Below are 19,941 nucleotides of genomic sequence, written 5' to 3'. Positions count from 1 at the left end.
CTTATGGGTTGTATAAGGAAACAATAGAATTCCCCAAATTCCTGACCACTGCTCCCCGCAAAATGGGCAATTGATGTGGTTGGTGGGCATGGACACTTAGAACACAAATGTTTTCTTTTCTACTTTATTTAAACACCTTGGCTTACAGAGTTGCTCGTGATGCAGTTGTTACAGTGTTCTAACACCAATTCCACCACCTGTGTGACCTTCCCTCCACAACTGTCCCCATTTCCCCCAACCACACTTCACGCCTGTTCCTTTAATAGGGTCCAATATAATTTTTTGTATTGCTAACTGGAGCAATATCACAGCAGGTAAGGTGTTCACCTTGCATGCCGCCGACCCAGGTTTGACTCCTCTGTCGCTCTCGGAGAGCCCAGCAAGCTAACAAGAGTATCTCTCCCTCACAGCAAAGCCTGGCAAGCTACCAATGACATATTCAATATGCCAAAAACAGTAACAACAAGTCTCACAAGGGAGATGTTACTGGTGCCGCTCGAGCAACGAAGAACAACGGGAGGACAGTGCTACAGTGTTACTACAGTGCTAACTGGTTAATAGAATTATTAAAAAAATACTTTAGTAAAAAATATTTGTGAAAATTTGGCTCGGTGGGCTGGGCATTATGGCCCAGTTTGTGCGTAACCTCACAGAGAAGACCATCATCAGTGCTGCTGTGACTTACTTAAAGCCTCAATTTGCCACATTTCTCCAGTATGCCAAGGTTGAGCTGATTTCTCCAACCCACGCTGAGATTCCAACAGCTTTTCAAAGCTGAAAAAAATAGTCAACAGTGCAAAGACAGGAAGCTTCAAGTATCTCACAGTGAAGAAAGCTTTGCTGAATGGTTTGGTGATCAGACGTGTGGATGTGGTTCTATGTCAGAGAGATCATTGGAAAACGTGGCCTCCTTGGCTATGATATCTGAAGACCAATGAACAGCTGTTTGTTCACTTGAGTGTTCTTGGAACATGTGTGGTCAGACGATATTTGAATAAAATAATGTCTGTTCTCTCTATCAAAAAGAAATTTGTAAAAATTGTGATATCTCACCATGGGGACAGTAAGTCCTGTTGAGAGTTTACAAGGCTGATGTTGCTAGTAGAGCCTTTGGTGTTATAGAGCTTACTTGGCTTGCTTATTACTGAGCTTTCTTGGCTTCTATGTGACTTTCCCATCTCACCAGATGCTCAAAATGGGAAGTCACTATTGTAGAGTGCTGTCCTAGCGGCATTTGTCTGGATGTGAGTGGATGCCTGCCTGGACTTTGACAGGCAGGGAACTCGGTCCTCCCCCCTCCCAAAGGTGCCCTAGAGTTTTCAGCCAGTCTTTCAACTGGTGTGACCGTGAAATTTTGCGGCTAATTAATCTCTTCTGTGATTTAATCATGAGTCTGTAAAGCTGGGCCAAGAACATTAATCTTTTATCCTACGTAGCACCCAGTTTTTCTGTATGTTAATAAAATCTCACAGAATCGTGTCAGATGGGTTGCTGAATGATGGTTGACTTGTCGGGGGGCCGAGCAAAGAAGGAAACATGCTCTGTTCTCTGACGGCTTATCACCTACCCTTTGGCTGCTGCGGCATTAAGGGCTCCTTGGCTGAATCTCTTCATTTCCCCCAGAACTATTGTTCTGGGCCTGCGCCTTCAAACAGCACCACACACAAAGCAGCCTGAGAGCAAGAATCAAGGCAGATGCAACGCCTTGCTCCAGAACTGTCTGCGTCTGAATTAAGCCAAGCTGAGGTGTGGACACTCATCATTAAACACTTGTTTTGGCACCTAAGAATTGAAGCTTTGCCTCTGGTTACTCTGCCTTAAGCCCTTCTGGAATAAAGCAAGCTATGAAGACATGGCTGCCTGAGAAAGAAAACATACCTGAACATGTTTAAGGGACATCTTAAAAAATACTCGGCGAGTCCCACAAATTCGCCCCTACTTAGTTGTTCCTTCATTTATTCACTGTCCTTAATTCACTGTCCTTCCACTTGAAACATGAGAGTGTGTCTAGTTATGTTGGGGCAGGGCTGGAGATAAATAGGACAGAAACTGTATCTGCACCCAGGTGTGGACCTGTTTTCTAACAGGGAAATAGACATTCGATAATTGCGGATGTCACCAAGAGGATAAGAAAGGGCTTATCTTTGGTTCTCACCCTTCAACTCTGTTCCAGGCACAGAGCCTGAATCTTTAGGAGAACCACTAAATATTTTTGTGTGGGAAGTATTCCTCAGAGGTACTAGCAGGCTTTAGGGCGACAGTCAGCGATGCTGAGGAGGACCTACAGGGCTGGGGATAGATGTAGAAACCTGTGAATACCAGACAACACTCTTGCCCTTGGAGTTACCTTCCCCCATGTCACAACAACAAATATTAACCAAATGAATGAGGCCTCTTCCTGTACATTGTATAATTAACAAGTAGAAATGGGCCTGAACGTTTTATTTAGGAGCTCCAATTATAAATGTACATTAAAAAAAAAAACAGTAAATTCCTTTTCAGGGCTGTGAATGTGGCTCAGTGTCGAGCACTTGCCTTGAATGCCAGAAACCTGAGTTCACTTCCTGGCGCTGCAAAACTAAACTAAACTAAAGAAATGAGAATGCAATCAAATAGGAAGCTCCTGTTTGTCTCCTAACTCTGTAGAAAGGAGGAACACGGCCATATAATGCTGGACTTGGGACACAGGGGTCAGATTGTCCTATATCTGCTCTTAAAAAAGCTCTCCAGGCCAGAGGTCTGGGTGTCTTATAGCACGACCCCCAGTGCTTAGCCGAAAAAGTATTAATTCTCAGTGACCAGGAAATGACATTTTTCTCTCCTGGTTGACACAGGAAAGGAAAAATCATGGCCACATCACCTTCCCTCCCCCCCCCCCAGTCCTCCCCTCAGTTTTTTCATTGTGCAGGGTGTCCCAGACCTTGGTTGCAGTACTCACACATTTAGTTGCAGTGCTCATGGGGGTCTTACTCCTTTGGGTGTGGAGCTGGCACAGGTGCCCTCCGGGACTCTGTTGACCCTGTTGCTTGCATGCATTTTTAGTTTTGGTGCCCACTGATTGTTGTCCTTATGGGGCTAATGTCCTCTCTCTCTCTCTCTCTCTCTCTCTCTCTCACACACACACACACACACACACACATAGGTGCAGTAGGGAATGCTGTCACATAGGGGGAACACAGATGGCAGAGATGCCGGGCACATGCAGAGCTATGATGACACAGGTGGCAGCACCAAAGAATGACCTCTCGGTTTTACATTCACAAGTCAGGCCTTCTGAGCTCCTTGAATGAGGTCCCTGGGGGCACCCATGGTGCCACAATTTTTTTTTTCATTTTACTTTTATAAAGTCATTCACAAAGATTTATTACATTTAATATTTCAACACCAATCCCATCACCATTATACCTTCCCAACACCATTAATTTGAATTTTCCCACCACCCACCCAAGTTTGCCCCAAAGGCAGATTCTATATAATTTATTTTGTATTGCTTATTATGAATAATTGGCTGAAAATGATCCAAAAAGATTTTCTTAGGGGAACGTGTGTGAAAATTGTTGTATCTCACCTTGGAGCCATTAAGCCCTTGTATAAGTGATCATGTTGTTACAGATTGAGCCTTGTGTGCATATATATATGTGTGTGTGTATTTTATATTATATATATATATATATGTGTTTATCAAGATCGGTTGCTTCTACTTTACACCCCACCAAATGTGGTGTGCTACTCTAGGTACACACATATATATGTGTGTATATAAATACATACATATGATTTCTCTTTATCAAGATTGGTTGCCGGTGCCCCTGTTTTAACAGTCAATAGGATCGAGCTTGACCTGAAAACACAGCCAGGCCCCCTCTTCTCCTGCCTGTTCTCCTCATCTGGCACATGCAGTAACGCTTCCCTGGGCCCTGGGCGCCCCGGCCATCAAGCTGGGGCCAGGCAAGCCCTGTGTGATACCCGCCTGCTCTATTTCCCAAGAGGAAATGAGATTTGGCATTTTCAAGAAACACCTGACATGGGGATAGGCCACTGGAACAGGCTCACGGCGTCACTGCGACCTTGCTGGGGCTCATTCCTCTGCCAGGATGGGTCACCTGGCAGGCAGCTTGGTTGGTTGTGAGCTGGGTTTTATAATACTTGACAGAAAATTGGACTCTATCAATTCCTGTGAACTCTCCCAGGTCGACTGGAGTCTGGATTGGTGGAAACAGCAGAAGATCCAGAAAGCTGAGGCTGGAGGTGTGCACAGCTGCCTCCCAGCTTAAAGGAAGGCCCTGGTGCTGAAAATATGGTCCAGGGTGGGGTTTGGGAGGCCTAAGCTGAGTCTCTGATTGTCTCCAATTCCCTGTGTGTCCTTGGATAATCACTTCTCTCTGGAACTTGGCTTAGTCTCAAAATTCTAGCATTTGGGTTCCTGGTCTAGCACAAGTTCTCAGAGACACTCTATGTCCTAGATGTCAAAATATCTGTTGAAAAATTTACATTTCCCCACAAAAGAGACTGATGGAGCTAGAGAATAAAATTTCTTTGCTTATCACTAACACAGTATAGATCCTGTGTCTGAGGATATCTGTGCTGGTCAGAAGCCCTCTCAGTAGTCTTATGCTTCTTTAATAAGTATCCATCTTAACTTTATAGGGTCGGTGTGCTTGGTACACAACAACTTTTTAAATGTGAATCAAGGGTGACAGATAACTCAAAAGTCTTTTGGGAGGTAAAAGGTTTGGGCACCTGTGGACCCAGTGGTCTCTCAGCTGTGAGAGTGTAAGGTGGACTCAGAGGTCTGGCACAGGCTGAAGGGCTCTCTTCAGCCCCACTTGTGCTCAGAACAAAATCAAGCACGTGGTGATTTGGAAATCTGACCTCCAAGTGCCTGGAGAATCTCTTAGTTATCACTGCAATTCTCCTTTCTCATCACCTAAATGTCTTTTTCTACTAATGAATGTCGCTTTCTGTCCATACTAGACAAAATGTTAAACTCTTTCACATGGTATGGGGAGAAGCAGTTGATGGTGGGTAAACTGCCAGTTCACGCAGTTACTGCAATATCTTATGTACTCTCTCCCTCTCACCAGCCTCAACAGGCTCCTTCAACACCAAGCTGAGGTCCCATGTAGGAAGGGGAGGGATCGAGCTAGGCTGTTAACATCAAAATTCACCTTTTGGGGTGCTGTTGATAAGAGCCAATGGGTCATCATTCCCCAGAGAATAACGTCTACACAGGGCCATGGATCATGCAAATAGTTTTCTTACTTGTTCCCTTGTTTGTGCTCCCAGCTGACCCTTGGGTGCAGACAGGGCAAGAATGACTTCCAGTGACCATCCCCTTCTTCGACCTCCCCTTATCTTCCAAGAAGTTCTCAGGGGAGCCTGGAAACCACCACTGGAGAGTCTCAGCCAATTGGGTTGTGTTTGTCCTAAGGACACTGTGTTGTTTGGGTCCTGCTGTGCTATGGATCTCCAGTGTCACTTCCAGCAGCACACCTGGCAGGGCTTAGGGGATCATGCACACTAGGAGGATCGAACCTGAATCAGCCATAGACGAGGTGGTACCCTGCATTCTTTCCCTCCCTCATGAGAAATTGCAGCTCGGGAGCAGAAGGACCTCGCCCGAACCCCACAGTAATCAGTCTCTGAGACAGAACTGGAACATGGGGGAAAGTGCCTGCCCCTACCAGCTGCTGCCTGACCAAAAGCACCTTGGAAGAGAAACTAAACTGGAAGACATTCTCCTGGGAAGTTCGGCGCTGAGAATCAAGCATCAACTAAACATCAGACATAAATGTTAGCATGATTGTAAAAAAATAATTTTACAATCAATTTAAGAATTTATTGGTGGAGCTCAGAGAGTGTGAGAGCTAAGGCCCTTGTTTTATACGCTGCCTGTTTCTGTCCCCAGCCACTCATACTGTCCCCCAAGCACCACCAGGAAAGATCGCTTGAGCACCGAGTAAGCCATATGCACGGCTGGATGTGGTCTAAAAACCAAAACATAGAAAAAATTTAAAACTATTTTAAAAATTTAAAGTCAAATTTGATTAATTATGAAAAAGAGAAGAAGAGAAAGGATAGAAGGAGAGAGAAGGAAGGAGGAAGGAGAGGAAAGGGAGAGGAGCAGGGCGGGGGGAAGATGGGCCCCTGTTTTTCCTTGTCCCGTGTCCCGAGGAGTCCACCCTGTTCTCTTGACTTTTAACTTTTTCTGCCGCTCACTTCCTGAATCTTCGACCAGATTTAGTCTCTTTATTTTCAAATCAACATTTTGAACAAGACCTCCTAGTCAACCTACATTGGCTTTGGAGCAGAGCTTATGTTAACTCACATATAATTCATTTGTGATGGATTTGGGCATCTCTCGAGGTCTAGACCAGGCCCTGGTGCAAGCATGCATGGGTTGAGGTGCTTCCCAAGCAGGTCAAAGACAGCTCCAGAGCGGGGCCATGCCAGAGACGGGACTTATAGGAAAAGTGGCATCTGTTCCTCTAGGGTCCCTCAGAGTAAGAGTCAGGACAAGTACTTCACACTGAACCCCACTGAATTCAGAGAACAGGAGAAGGGCGGAGTATTCACATCTCCTCCTATCCCAGTGCAGGCTCAGGGCTGTCATTGCTGAGTCTCAGACTTGTTTCTATCTCAGCTTTAGCAGAAGAGCTCAGTGGTCAGTGCAGGGCACTTTGACCTCTCAGGAGGTCTTCTTTGCCTCTGCCTTCTCAGTTACAGAATCAGGACATAGTCCCTTTGACATTTGGATGACTCAGCCTAGTTCCAAGTCTGAGATGGGCAGCAAAACTGAATCCCTCCTCCAGGTGACCCAGAGTATAAAATAAGTCGGTGAAGGTGCTGGTGATCTGAAGCAGAGAAATCTTTCTCTTCAAATCTGCTGGTCTCCCAGGTCGGCATGGCCTTTGGGTTCTCATCTCATCTCTGACCCAAGGTTTAGCAGCAAGCAAAACTGAAGATGATCATTTGCGGAATATAAAGTAACATATAATATATTATGTCCTTATACCTAAGGACAGTAGAGATAAGGGCCAGGGGGATTGCACTACAGCTTGGAAGCCGACCTCATATGTTGGGAGGTTGGGGGAAGGCAGCTGGAATAGAGAAGGGACCACTAAGGACCACTAAGTAAATGATAGTTGAAGGGATCACTCGGGATGGGAGATGTGTGTTGAAAGTAGTCTATGGATCAAACATGGTGGCCTCTTAGTATTGCAAACAATAACACCCAAATGAGAGAGAGAGAATAAGAGAGAATATGCCTGCTACAGAGTCAGGGGGTGGGAAGGGATGGGGTGGCAGGAGGGATACTGGGAACATTGGTGGTAGAGAATGGGCACTGGTGGAGGGACGGGTGCTGGATCATTGCATGACTGAAACGTAATCATGAAAGTTTGTAAGTCTGTGACTGTATCTCATGATGATTCAATCGAAAAAAAAAGTAAGATGCTGCCTTGAGTTTATTATTGCCCTTTACCAGGAGATGACTGTTGAATGATATGATGAAAACTCCTAAACTTTAAATCACGTCTTTTCATTAAAAAGATGATTAAAAGACTCTGTAGATCTAGCTCCAGGATATGTCTGCATAAAATAAACCTTAAGGAAAGATTTGAAGCCAATTAAAAAAATTAGTAGACTGGACTAGTAATAGATGCACAGGATGAAATGAAAGTAATGCTGTTCTTTTAGATTTGATTGCAGGTTAGACCTCATTACTGCAGATTAAACTTTGGCCCACTCATAGTCTTTAATGCAAAAAGACTTTTGGACTTAAACCCAAATCTACTCAGGTGAAGTAAGGAATGAGTCAACACTGAAATCATGGCCTTTGTTCTCCGAAATGCATTGTTTAATAAGGTGAGAGAAAAAGGAAGTAGAAAGGAAGGAAGGAAGGAAGGAAGGAAGGAAGGAAGGAAGGAAGGAAGGAAGAAAAAAGGTAGGAAGCAAGGAAGGAAGGGAGGAAAGAAGAAGAAAAGGAGTGAAGGAGGAAGGGAGGAGGGAGGGAGGACGTAGGGAACTCATTCTATTGATTATTTTTACCACATATATCTAAGACATATGATATAAGAACCACTTTCTAGTGAAGATTCTTTCTGAGTGAAGATTCTGGAAAACAATACTTAGGAGCCCTTAACTAAAACAATTCTCTTCAGGAATTTTTCTACCATCAAGTTCCCCTTTTTCGCTTTCAAGGAGGTCCATTGGGCCCTGCCCCATGCTTCTCACAGGAAAGCTTTCAATTGAATTACTGACACTCAGTCTTCTTGCTTTATTACTCATCAATATTTAATGGGAAGGAGATAAACTGTGGGATGACCTTCTGTTTTTCTACAAAACCAGAAACCACACACTCTTCAAACTCTCCTAATCTCCTGTTGGCACAGTGAGGGCGAGTGAGTGTATGAGCACGGCGCTTGCCAATTATTTCTGCACCACTGGAGAGACGTGGAAGTATTTGTTCTTGCTGAGCTGTAGGAAGGGGTCAGGTCAGCACCAGCATGACTACTCATTTCTATTTCACCTTGTGGAGAATGTTCTTTCAAGAGCCCTTGAAAACAATAGGCTTGTTGGAACAAGTCACAAAAAGTAAGCATTGAGGATGTTTAGTCTGGAAAAAGAAGCGTTGAGAGGACTGGTACATGTTCCCACCGCTGAGGGCTGCTCTGGGGAAGAGAGTAGATTTGCTCTATGCACTGTCTAGGCCAAATTCGATCTCATGGAAATGGAGAGGAATCTAGGAGAAAGTGTCCTTTAGGCTCAGATGTCCAAGGAAAGGGGTTGCTCATCAGTGAGGCTGCTCAAACTCATTGGTGGGATTGTTCAAACCCAAGCTAGAGGGAGTCTACTTGCAGGGGTGCTGCAGAGGGGATGGAACCCCTCCCACTCTGCACATCTGGGCTTTGACGAACATCTCGCCCAGCTCTTTATACATGGAAGAAAGATCATCCAGTGCAGTATGAAGAGTTAGAGGATATTGTGGTAGCGCTACGGGGGGACTACGAGAGTGAACTGGGTCCTTGCAAAAAGCCAATGAGGGATGTCCATGGGCAACAGACACCAGATTTCCAGCCTCTGTGCTCAGAGCGTTGTTCCTTAGAAGTGATACCAGGATGCAGTAGAGTCAAGGTTTGCTCATGGCTCGACTTCCTTTTATTCTAGAATTCAACTGACCCGCTTTCCTCCTGTCTTGACCAGGCCATAGGTATGAGAGCACGTCTGGAGGAGGAAAGTTAAAGATGGACAGACCTGTCCCAGCACACCAGGCCCCGAATTCTGGTGAGAGACAATAAATCATGAGGTCATGGCAAAGGCATGGTGGGTGGGCCTGCAAGATAGAGAGTCTGGACACCCTGGGGATCAGACCTATCTTAGGGGGAGACTGTGTCTGGGGTGTGTGTAGAGTGACGGTAGGGTTTCTAATAGAGGGAAGGGAGTAGACAAGAATTATATACTTCTCTGTCAACAACAACAAAAAAACTATATTCTCCTCTGAGTATATAGGGGAGCAGTACATTTGGTGTTTTGTAAAACATCTTTTGGTATCCAGATAACACCCTTCAACCTAGAATCAATATCTGTGTCTGTTACTGTCCCTTTGAGATCCAGAGCCAAACTCTTCTCTCAGCAGTTCTGTGAAGGAGACAATGGAAGCACTCGTACAGAGGAGGTGAGGGTGGAGGAGGTGAGACGGGGTCTAGAGATACAACAATCTTCACACACTTTCTTCTCGGGAAAACTTCTTTGATCATTTTCAGAGAATTATTCATAACAAGCAATATAAAATAAATTATTCAGGGCCTGCTATTGGAGCATGTTTGAGTGGTGTCTGGGAAAATTGGAAATAATGGTGGTGGGAAGGTGCAATTGTGGTGGGATTGGTGTTGAAATATTGAATGTAATAAAACATCATAAAGTACTTTATAAAAAATAATTTAAAAAAAGAAAGAAAGGAAATTAAAGAGGACTTCAACGTGATTCATGTGAAGTTAGCCAGAAGAAAAGGAACAGACATGGATCAATCTCTCTCCTATGTCAAATATAAAGAGATGTAGGAAGGGAAAAACAAATGGTCAAAGGCAGCAAAACCTGAGGACTAACCTACAGAACCAAGCTGACCCAGGGTGGGGGCGTGGGGTGGGGGGCAGGGGTGGAGAGAGAGGTCTCGGAGACAGTAGTGGAGGGATGCACTTGCACTCTGATGGAGGGTGTGTGTGGAAACCTTGTATGTGTGAAGCCTATCATAAATAGTATAAATCATGGAGCTTCAAATAAAATTGACAATAAATAAATGTTTCTTGTCATGGCCAATAACTGATTTCCAGACACAATAGAAGCTGCAATTGGCACTGTGCTGGGGGGATGGGCACTAAGTGTTTGGAATGAAGACTACGGGCCCAGACAGGAGACCCCTGAAGCTGAGCCAGCTGGTGATCCCAGCATCTAATCACAGTGATGGAGGAAGGCCCCAGAGGTCACACCCAAGGAGGTGTGATTTGCTGTCACTCGAGGCTCCACTGGGTAAGAACTGCAGCTTCCCCTGGCAGGGTATCTGATGATGTATGTGGGATTCTACGACTTAGACTCTGAGGCTGGGATCTATTTGAGGGGGAATCTCCTTTGGCTGATATCTTTTTGGCAGGGTTCAACTTCCTCCCTTAGGTAAGAACTTTCTCCACAAACTCCCCAGTCTCAGGCTCACCCACCTCTGTTGCCACTTCCCATGTTGTGTGAGGTGAAGAGCCACCCTGTTCTCCTTTTAGATTTCACCTAACAGCAGCTGGGACCTGACCCTCAAGAAGGTTCAAGCACCAGGAGAGAGAGACATCCACTGGAAACACAAGCTGAGGCTATTGGAGCACCAAGCAGGGTGGCAGGCGTCCAGCTGTTCCAGGTAAGTCTCAAGCAGGTTCTCTACTTTAACACATGTTATCTTTGACATCCGTGAAATCCATCTTTTTCATCTAGTTACTTCAAGCACTAGCCCTGTCTGGAGACTGAATATTTGTTAGTCCCCAAATTCCTGGGTGGAAACCCAATCGCCATGGGATGGTACTCAGTGGCAGGACTTCAGTGTGTGAGCTGTGGTATCAGGAGTGGGATTAGAGCCCTCAAGACAGAAACTTGCATGCTCTCCTTGCTCCTTCAGCTTTGCAAGGACACTAGGAGCTGAAGCCATCCACGAACCAGGAAGACACCAATCTTTGGGCACCATGATCTTGGACACGCAGCCTCCCGAAGTGAGAGAAATAAACTGCTTCTGCTATGCAACCCAGCCCAGGGCACTTCACTAGGACCGCCTGAATGGACCGAGTCCCACATCAACCCTCCCTTATCACTGGAGAAGCGCAATTGGAACACAACTTTTCTGGAGTTTGCTCAGATTGTTTTCAGGAAGCAGAGCCCAGATTGCATTATGCTGATCTAGCCTTCGCACCCCTTCTCTGGGTGACGTCAGGGTTCATGGAGACAGCACAGTCTTCATCGTCTGTGGGTTTGGGAGTTCTGACTTCTCTTCTGTGTTACTTTTATTTTGGTGGGGGTGGGGGGGGGCGGGGAGGGCCATACCTGGTGGTACTTACTACTGGCTCTGTGCTCAGGGATCACTCCTGGTGGACTCGTGGGACCTATTGGGGTGCCAAGGTTCGAACCTGAGTTGGTTGCATGCAAGACAAGTTTCCTACCTCCCTCATTATTATTTGGGATTTTACCCCAACTTGGGCTGGAGCGATAGCACAACGATAGACAATTTGGTTTTTATTACTGATTATTAATAACATATGATACTGTGGCCATGCCATTTTGAAATTCCAAAATTTTAACAGTTAAATCTGGAGGGACCTCTGCCAAAGCCTGCTGGGTTCTGAGATTTGTTCCTGATTCTCTGGGATCATGGCCGTTAAGCAGCCTGAGGGACAGAGGGTGTGGAATGGGGGGTATAATGGTGTTTTTGGTGGTGTAAAATGGGCACTGGTGAAGGGATGGGTGTATCCTCTTTGTATGATCGAGACTTAAATCAGAAAAGCTTTGTAACTGCTCTCAGAGTGGTTCAATAAATAAATTTATAAAAAGGAGAAAAAAAAAGTAAGGTGGAGTTCATGCCAGATTCAATCAGCCTAATCAATGGGTTGAATAAATAATAATACTCGTACATTAAAAATAAAAGACAAGTGTCCTATCCCCTGTTCTATTGCTCTGGCCTCTCCTTCTGCATTTTTTGAATTTGTATTGTCCTCTTTCTTCTAAATTGCAGCAGCATATATGCTTTTAAGACAGGTGAACACTCCATGCCAAGTAACTTGGAGAGCAATTTGGATTTATATGCTTCTACTTATTTTTACAGGACCCTAGATAAAAATCTCTTCATGCAATTAAAACTGTTGCTATAGGAGAACACAGAAATGATTGTGCCTTGCTTCAAATGACATCATTTAATTTTTCATTTTTGCCATCACATCAGGCAACTGTACCAAGAGGGGCTTTGAAAAGGTATTTTCTACTTGCTAATGTATCTGGGATAAAAGGCCTGCTGTGAGAGTGGTCAAAGAAAGGGAAGAAATTGAGGCATGGATGGGTTGTGAATTGAGTCCGCCTGGTTGTCAATTCAGGCTTGTGCTCTTATGGGGAAAGGCAGAGAGTCTCTGAAAGCAAGACCAGAGGGCTTTGTAACACTGTGCTGCAATTTGTTCCTGTCCACAGAAGAAAGAGTTTCTGGTTGTGACTAAAGATCAGAAAAGCTTTGGGGATGTGTTTAAAGAACACATGTGTTGTGTTTTAAAGAACAAGCATTTGATTCAGCTGAAGAGAAGGACTACATGGAGGGCGGGATCCACAGATCCCGAAGGGAAAAAAAAAAAAACAGGTTCCAAAAAGAGCCGAGATCATCGGGAAGTCCCAGATGGGGTAGGTACCGCATCCCGCCTCCCCCAGATGGAACCCCGGTGACCAGAAGCCTCTACAAGCACAGCTCGAGTATGCGGGAACTAGGACTTTTCCTCAAAACCGCGCGGCCCCTTACACGGCCGCGCGACGTCTCTCTATATACAAAGTGATCCATGGGAAGTAAACCACCCAACGTTTCTCTCTGAAAATCATAGTTAAGTTTGGAGCACGGCCACAGCCCCAGAAACACAAGGACTTAATGCAGAACCCAGCAGCTTGGAGCAGAAAAGTGAACGGGCTATGCGTTAATCCAGGCCATCATGTCTGTCCGGAGGGGAAAGGGTGTTGCCCCAGTCGCCCTCTCTTCTCTGGAAAGAAGGATGGCGGCCGCATGGGGGCCTTGTGGATAGCAGGTATGAGCTGGGGGTGTGGGGGCGACTAAAACCTCATGGGAAGGGGGGCGTTCCGGTCCGTCCTTCACGCCCTACCGAGGCCACCAGTTGCCCCCCACGAACGGCTCTCCAGCACGGCCACAGCCCCAGAAACACAAGGATTTAATGCAGAACCCAGCAGCTTGGAGCATAAAAGTGAACGGACTATGCGTTAATTCAGGCCATCAAGTCTGCTGGAGGCGAAAGGGTGTTGCCCCATTCGCCCTCTCTTCTCTGGAAAGAAGGATGGCGGCCGCATGGGAGCCTTGTGGACAGCAGGTATGAGCCGGGGGAGTGGGGGCGACTAAAACCTCATGGGAAGGGGGGCGTTCCGGTCCGTCCTTCACGTCCTACCGAGGTCACCAGTTGCCCCCCACGAGCGGCTCTCCAGCATGGCCACAGCCCCAGAAGCACAAGGACTTAATGCAGAACCCAGCAGCTTGGAGCAGAAAAGTGAAAGGACTATCCGTTAATCCAGGCCATCATGTCTGCCTGGAGGGGAAAGGGTGTTGGTCCCTTCCGCCCTCCTCCCTCTGGAAAGAAAGATGGCGGCCACATGGGAGCCTTATGGACAGCAGGTATGAGCCAGGGGTGTGGGGGCGACTAAAACCTCATGGGAAGGGGGGCGTTCCAGTCCGTCCTTCACGCCCTACCGAGGTCACCAGTTGCCCCCCACGAGCGGCTCTCCAGCACGGCCACGGCCCCAGAAGCACAAGGACTTAATGCAGAACCCAGCAGCTTGGAGCAGAAAAGTGAACGGACTATGCGTTAATCCAGGCCATCAGGTCTGTCCGGAGGGGAAAGGGTGTTGCCCCAGTCGCCTTCTCCTCTCTGGAAAGAAAGATGGCGGCCGCATGGGAGCCTTGTGGACAGCAGGTATGAGCCGGGGGTGTGGGGCGACTAAAACCTCATGGGAAGGGGGGCGTTTCGGTCCGCCCTTCACGCCCTACCGAGGCCACCAGTTGCCCCCCACTAGCGGCTCTCCAGCACGGCCACGACTCCAGAGCACAGAAACCAATTTCTTAACTATCTGACTTTCAGTAGAAATACTTCCAGGGTCAATAAGTAAAATAGCAGAAATCCAAAACCAACATTTAATTCTTGAACCCAGCTGTAGAAAGCAAATCACTTCACAATGCTTTGTCAGCATGTCTGATTTGGGGGTGGGGGGGTAAACGCTAAATAATAGTGGTGAATCTTTTATTGAAACAATGAATCTAATCAAAGCAGATAGAGTGTTAACTAGAATTCATCTGCCCCACAGGGACTGGGAGGGGTGGGGGGTGGGGTTTTATTGGGGTTCTTCATGGTAAAAAATAAGTATTGGTAAAGGGAAATGTGTTTGATATTTGCATGACTGAGACCTAAACCTGGAAGCTTTGTAACCTTTCCCACGGTGATTCAATAAATAAATAAAAAAAAAAGACCAATCACAAGTTAGGAAATAAAAAAGTGATTAAAAATCTCTTCAAAATTAAAAAAAAAAGAACAAGCATTTGGAAGAAACTAAAAACAGTGCTGGGAAGAGAGGTGAGAAAGGGAAGCAATTTCCAGCGCTATTTCTAGGCTCTGCGACAGTCACCACCCCATGGACACTGGACTCCAATTCTGTGGTCTATTCTTGCCCCCAGAATCCACCACCTGGGATGGATGGGATAAATAACCCAGTCCTTCTGCTCTTTGAATCTCTGAAGTAAGATGAAACTCTCCCACAGTTCCCCAACAGAACTAAATCTTATGGGCACACCATGAGAAGCTTCTCCGCCATGTACCTTTTGTTGATGCTCTTCTTTCTCCACTCTCCTACCCATATTCTCTTGATCACCTCTCATCACTCTCCACATATGAACACTGAATTCATGTTTCAGGGTCTATAATCCATCCTCACATCCGGGATGTTTTGGTTATCTGGAACAAAAGTCAGTAAGTGGGGGGGGGGGGGGGCTGGAGTGATAATACAGAGAGAAGGGTGTTTGCCTTGCATGCGGCCAACCTGGGTTCAATCTCCATCATCCCATATGGTTCCCCATGCGTGACCAGGAGTAATTCCTGAGTGAAGAGCCAGGAATAACACCTGAGCATTGCTGGGTGTGACCCAACACCCCCCAAAAAGCAAAAAAAAAGTAAGTGGGGTATAAGGAACAATTTGGGAGAGCCCTGAAATTCCAGGGTGGCTATTGGTTTGGGATGCAACAGAGGGGTTTAATCATTTGGCAGAGTGACCAAGGTCATGTGATGGAGTGCCTAGATTCTGGACAAAAGCAAGGACTGTTTCATGGACCGTGGAAAACCATGGAGGTGACAACATCCTGCCTACGTCTTAAGTCTCTGCTTTTCTGTCTCAGTGTCTAGATGCCACATGCTTCTCTTTCAGTCCCTTCATTCTTGGTCAACCGCTTGTTAGGAATTGTCTGCTTTCCATGAAGGAATGCTTTCTTCTTGAGCTTTTTGGAAAGATCAGGGATTGGGATTAGTACCACATTTTGCACTGGTCTTGACTATTGTGGCATTAACTGGCTTCTTCATAAGACAATGACAGCATTTTCAGCTGGTAATCCCTGTTCTTATGATCACCGAGGCTATGTTTGATCTGAAAGTTCCTTTCTAGCCTCAGACACCAATAAGAAAAGCCCAGAACACAAGGTTGGAATGAACAGAGACAAATAGGAAGAACCTCTCAGCCTGTGCTGGAGATTCAGACAATAGTCACTGGGGACTTGCCTTCTCAGGGCTGTTCACAGGGCTCAGTGGGTGAAAGGGAGATCTGTCAAATACCCTCTCCACTGAGGGCTGAGCTTTGAGAATACTAGCTCTGATGACCTGCGGAGACAATGGAGAGTGACTGGGAACATCAGGAAGCCTGAGAGACTGATTCTATCAACCCAAAGAAATTGGAAGAGGAGAAAAAAAGTGTGTCTGCTTGACTGGGAAGGCAGTGGTGCTGGCTCTTCAGAAAGCAGGGTGGTCTCAATACCTTGGCAGGGCAAGGCAAAATGATATGGTAAGTCCAATGTGTGTTGATGGAGTGAGCACTTGAGCCAGGTGTGAGTGGGGAGAAGAAACCATTCAAGTTGAGAGCTCACAGCCAGAGGTCACCAAGAAGCCATGACACATCTCACTAATGTTCCAGAAGAAGTGCAAAGTTCCTGAGAGGGTCTGGGCTGACACTTGGGTTCCAATTGGAAGGTTTAGGGGAAGACAAGGAGAAGGTGGCACTGGGCCTTGTAGAACATGCAAGGTTTGACAGAGTGACAAGGATGTTGTTGTGAAGGAATTTGTTCGTAGGGAGGCTATTAGGAGGAGTCCACAGTTTCTTGTTCTGCTCCTGAGTGGGAATGGGGGTCTTCTGCTCCTGGCCTGAGCCTGGGCACTTCCTGGGGGCCTCCCTTTTCTCCACTCCTGGCAAGAAACCTGATACAGTCTGGTATTGAGGGAGTTACAGTCCTCCACATAGGACTGGTTTTTCTATGTGGACACTGTTCCATCACTTAGCACAGAGGGGAGTTCAGAAGTTCAAGAATTTCAACATGGGAGAAAGAGTGAAGGTGCCTCTCTCAACTAACCTCAATATATCCACCCACCCCAAGGAGATGCCCTTCTAGGGGAGCTGCTGGTCTCTGTCTAAAGAGAACAGGCCCTGTTCCTCATAGTGTGTGTGTGTGTGTGTGTGTGTGTGTGTTGTGAAATTCACTAAAATACCTTCCCTAATACTGAGAATTCCTTCAGACTGACACTGTCCCATCGATCTCCTATTCCCTCCCACACACTAACTCGCAATCTAACCTCACACCAGTTTGCCTGCAGGTCATGATGCCTGTGGTGCCTTTTGCTGTGACTTCTCGGAAGCACTGACTGAAGGATTTTCTTGGCTTATCAGAGTAAGAAAATTTCTGCAGTCTTTAGAGAACTCAGCATAAATAATAGATGAAGATGGCTATGGTACTGATGAGTACTGTTTGGGGATCAAAATCAGGTAGCAGATTGTAGGATAACACTGTTTTTCCTTCCTGTATAGCCTCAGGTAGTTTAGGTTTATTGGGTTGCTCCCATCACAGTGCTCCCATTCCTCTGTGTTTATTTGTAACTTCTTTCTTTGTGTTCTGTTGACTTGTAAATATTTTTTTCTCTTCTCCCCACGTCCTTTGCATAGTTTATTCAGAGTAATTTTTTTGTATGGACACAAGAAGACAGTATATGCTATGCTTTTGTAACATGACTCTCAGTGATATTTTCCTCCTGGGCATCTGTTCTCTTGACTTAGGTGCCCTTAGGTGCCTCAATTGCCCTTACTTCCTAGCACCCCCAAAAGCAGGGTCCCGACGAGAAACTGGATGGAACAAGCGGTAAGCTATGTGCTACCCTGGCATCAAAATGGACCAGGCCAAATAGCCACGATTCTTAACTATAAGTTAAGAGATTGATCATGGACAATGCTGTCATGATTCAAAAGTAACGACGAGACTAGGACCCTACTAGGAATAGGAAAGACTTTTTTAATCTGGCCTGAGCACTCTAGTCTGAGATCAAGATGACCCCAGGAGAGCAATTCTATAAGCTTAATGCATCTCTTACTGTGACCATACAAAATGATTAATATTATAAATGCTTATATTTTTGTTGGACAAGGAGAGGAGAGACACAAACATGGGATTCCACCCTTGGGTGGTTTGGCCTGCTGAAAAATGATCTGTCCTATAAGCAGCATCCCCTGAGGGAAAGAACTTTAACCCTACCCCTCATGGTTTTGGAATTTAACTAGACTGTAAGAGTGGGCTGGGGGGATCAGGATTCAGAGCCAGAGTGAAAAAGAAAAAGGGATTCCAGATCAGGGGGCCGGGAGAGAAAGAGAGAGAGAGAGAGAGAGAGAGAGAGAGAGAGAGAGAGAGAGAGAGAGAGAGAGAGGAGTGAATGGGAATGAGATTGGAATAAACAGCATCTGATCAATCAACCGCCTTGGCCCTCACTTCCTCTGCTGACTGCCCCATGGCCTGGGCTGCCCTGGCTGGGGGAGTGGCCTGGGCCCACCAAAACCTGGGCAACCAGGGCAAGAGCCATCAGGGCCACCCCCTGGCCGCCCTCAGAGATTTTTTACAATAGATGAAACACACAAGAACCCATTTTTCTGAGTTAAAGAAAGGAGATAGTATCTGCAGGCAGGTAAGCTCAAAGCACTGAGTGCATGCAAAGAGACATAAGAAGGTTCTAGAAATCACAGACAAATTCAATCCATCTTAGTGCATTGTGAAGGGCGAGAGATGAGACAAATAGAAAGCTTGGGGAAGGTGGCTCTGAATGACTGAAGAAAGAAGTAGAATATTTGGACATGTGAAGCTAGAGGAAAATCCATAGAACATTGAGCTAGAAAAAAGGAAAGCCAACATAAATGAAACTGCAGAGTCCAGTTTGACAAGTGCTTTGGGTGTGGTTGGGATAAATAGAGTTGATACCAGGGAGATAGGGGAAACCTGTTCTCAAAAACATGAAAGTTTAGACCTATGTACTGCATAGTGTGTTGTTTCTACCCACAATTGCTGAATAATTACCATCTAATTATTGGACCATACGGCTAATGGACCTTATGGGGTGCCAGGTCTACCCTTGAACTGAACCCAAGACAGCCACATGCAGGACAAGTGCCTTACCCGCTGTACTGTCACTCCAGCCCTGTTAATGATCATTTCACAGCTCTCCTCCTCCAAGTCTGTGCTCAGACATGTGACTTGTATTATGTTAGCAATTGCACATACACAGAGGTTGAAAAGTTACTGCACAGTAGGGTTTGTCCTCCCTTGCTGTTGTTGGAATTCTGCCTGGGTGAGGTCACCCAAGGACAGGAGGCCACATGGAGGAGCACTGGTCACAGACACATGGGTGAGCCCCAGCAGTGATTAGCAGAAGCATCCAGCTGAACCCAGTCCAAATTGCCAATATGCAGAATTGAGGGCTAAATAAATAGATGATGGTTTGAAATGCTAAGTGTTGGGGCTGTTTGTTACATAGCCAAAGCCATAGCTACAAGAACAAGCCCAGATTGAAGGGATGCAGGTTTTAATTTCCTGGAATAGAAGAACATGATTTGCATTAGGAGAAAATATGAGTTATTGTGGGATCACTGACTGTGGTAGGTTGCTTAAATATCTACACATTCTTCCTCTCCCTTGAGTGGTAAAACCGACGCTTCTATTATTTTTATTTTTTAGTCAAGATGGACACAAGACTTATTTTGGCTAAAGGGGCAAAATTTCTTTACTTTAACAGAAGTAAAGAAAAGTGCTTATATTTGGGGTGTGCCAGCTTGGCCATTCTTGGAGTTCCGTTTGAATTGCACAAAATCTAAGGCAAGTAATCCAAAGGCAAGATATTCATGCTGGGAGGAGCCTACGACTTTGTAATCTCAGGCAGAGCCATCGTTGTTAGTGCTGGTCAACCTACCAGCTGACTACAGACATATGTGAGTCTAAGTGAGATCATCCAAGCTCAGCACAGGTCTAACTCCTCCCCTAAAAAACAAAAAACCCACCCAGCTAAGCTCAGCTTAAATCACTAAATTACAATCTACAATATCGAGGATTCTATCCATGGATATAATCTGAAGGCATCAACTTATGGAGTGGCCTGTAAA

The 19,941-nt window shown here is 45.9% G+C and overlaps 1 pseudogene; it reads left to right on the top strand.

Annotated features, from left to right (window-relative positions):
- Positions 1-625: 625 nt before the first annotated feature.
- Positions 626-928, top strand: LOC130030739 (ATP synthase subunit g, mitochondrial-like; annotated as a pseudogene).
- Positions 929-19,941: the final 19,013 nt, after the last annotated feature.

This window comes from Sorex fumeus, unplaced genomic scaffold (assembly GCF_029834395.1).
Source record: "Sorex fumeus unplaced genomic scaffold, SorFum_2.1 ptg000044l, whole genome shotgun sequence".
In the NCBI taxonomy this organism is placed as follows: Eukaryota; Metazoa; Chordata; class Mammalia; order Eulipotyphla; family Soricidae; genus Sorex; species Sorex fumeus.
The sequence above is the reverse complement of the archived record's forward strand: the minus strand, read 5'-3'. Positions and strand labels throughout refer to the sequence as shown.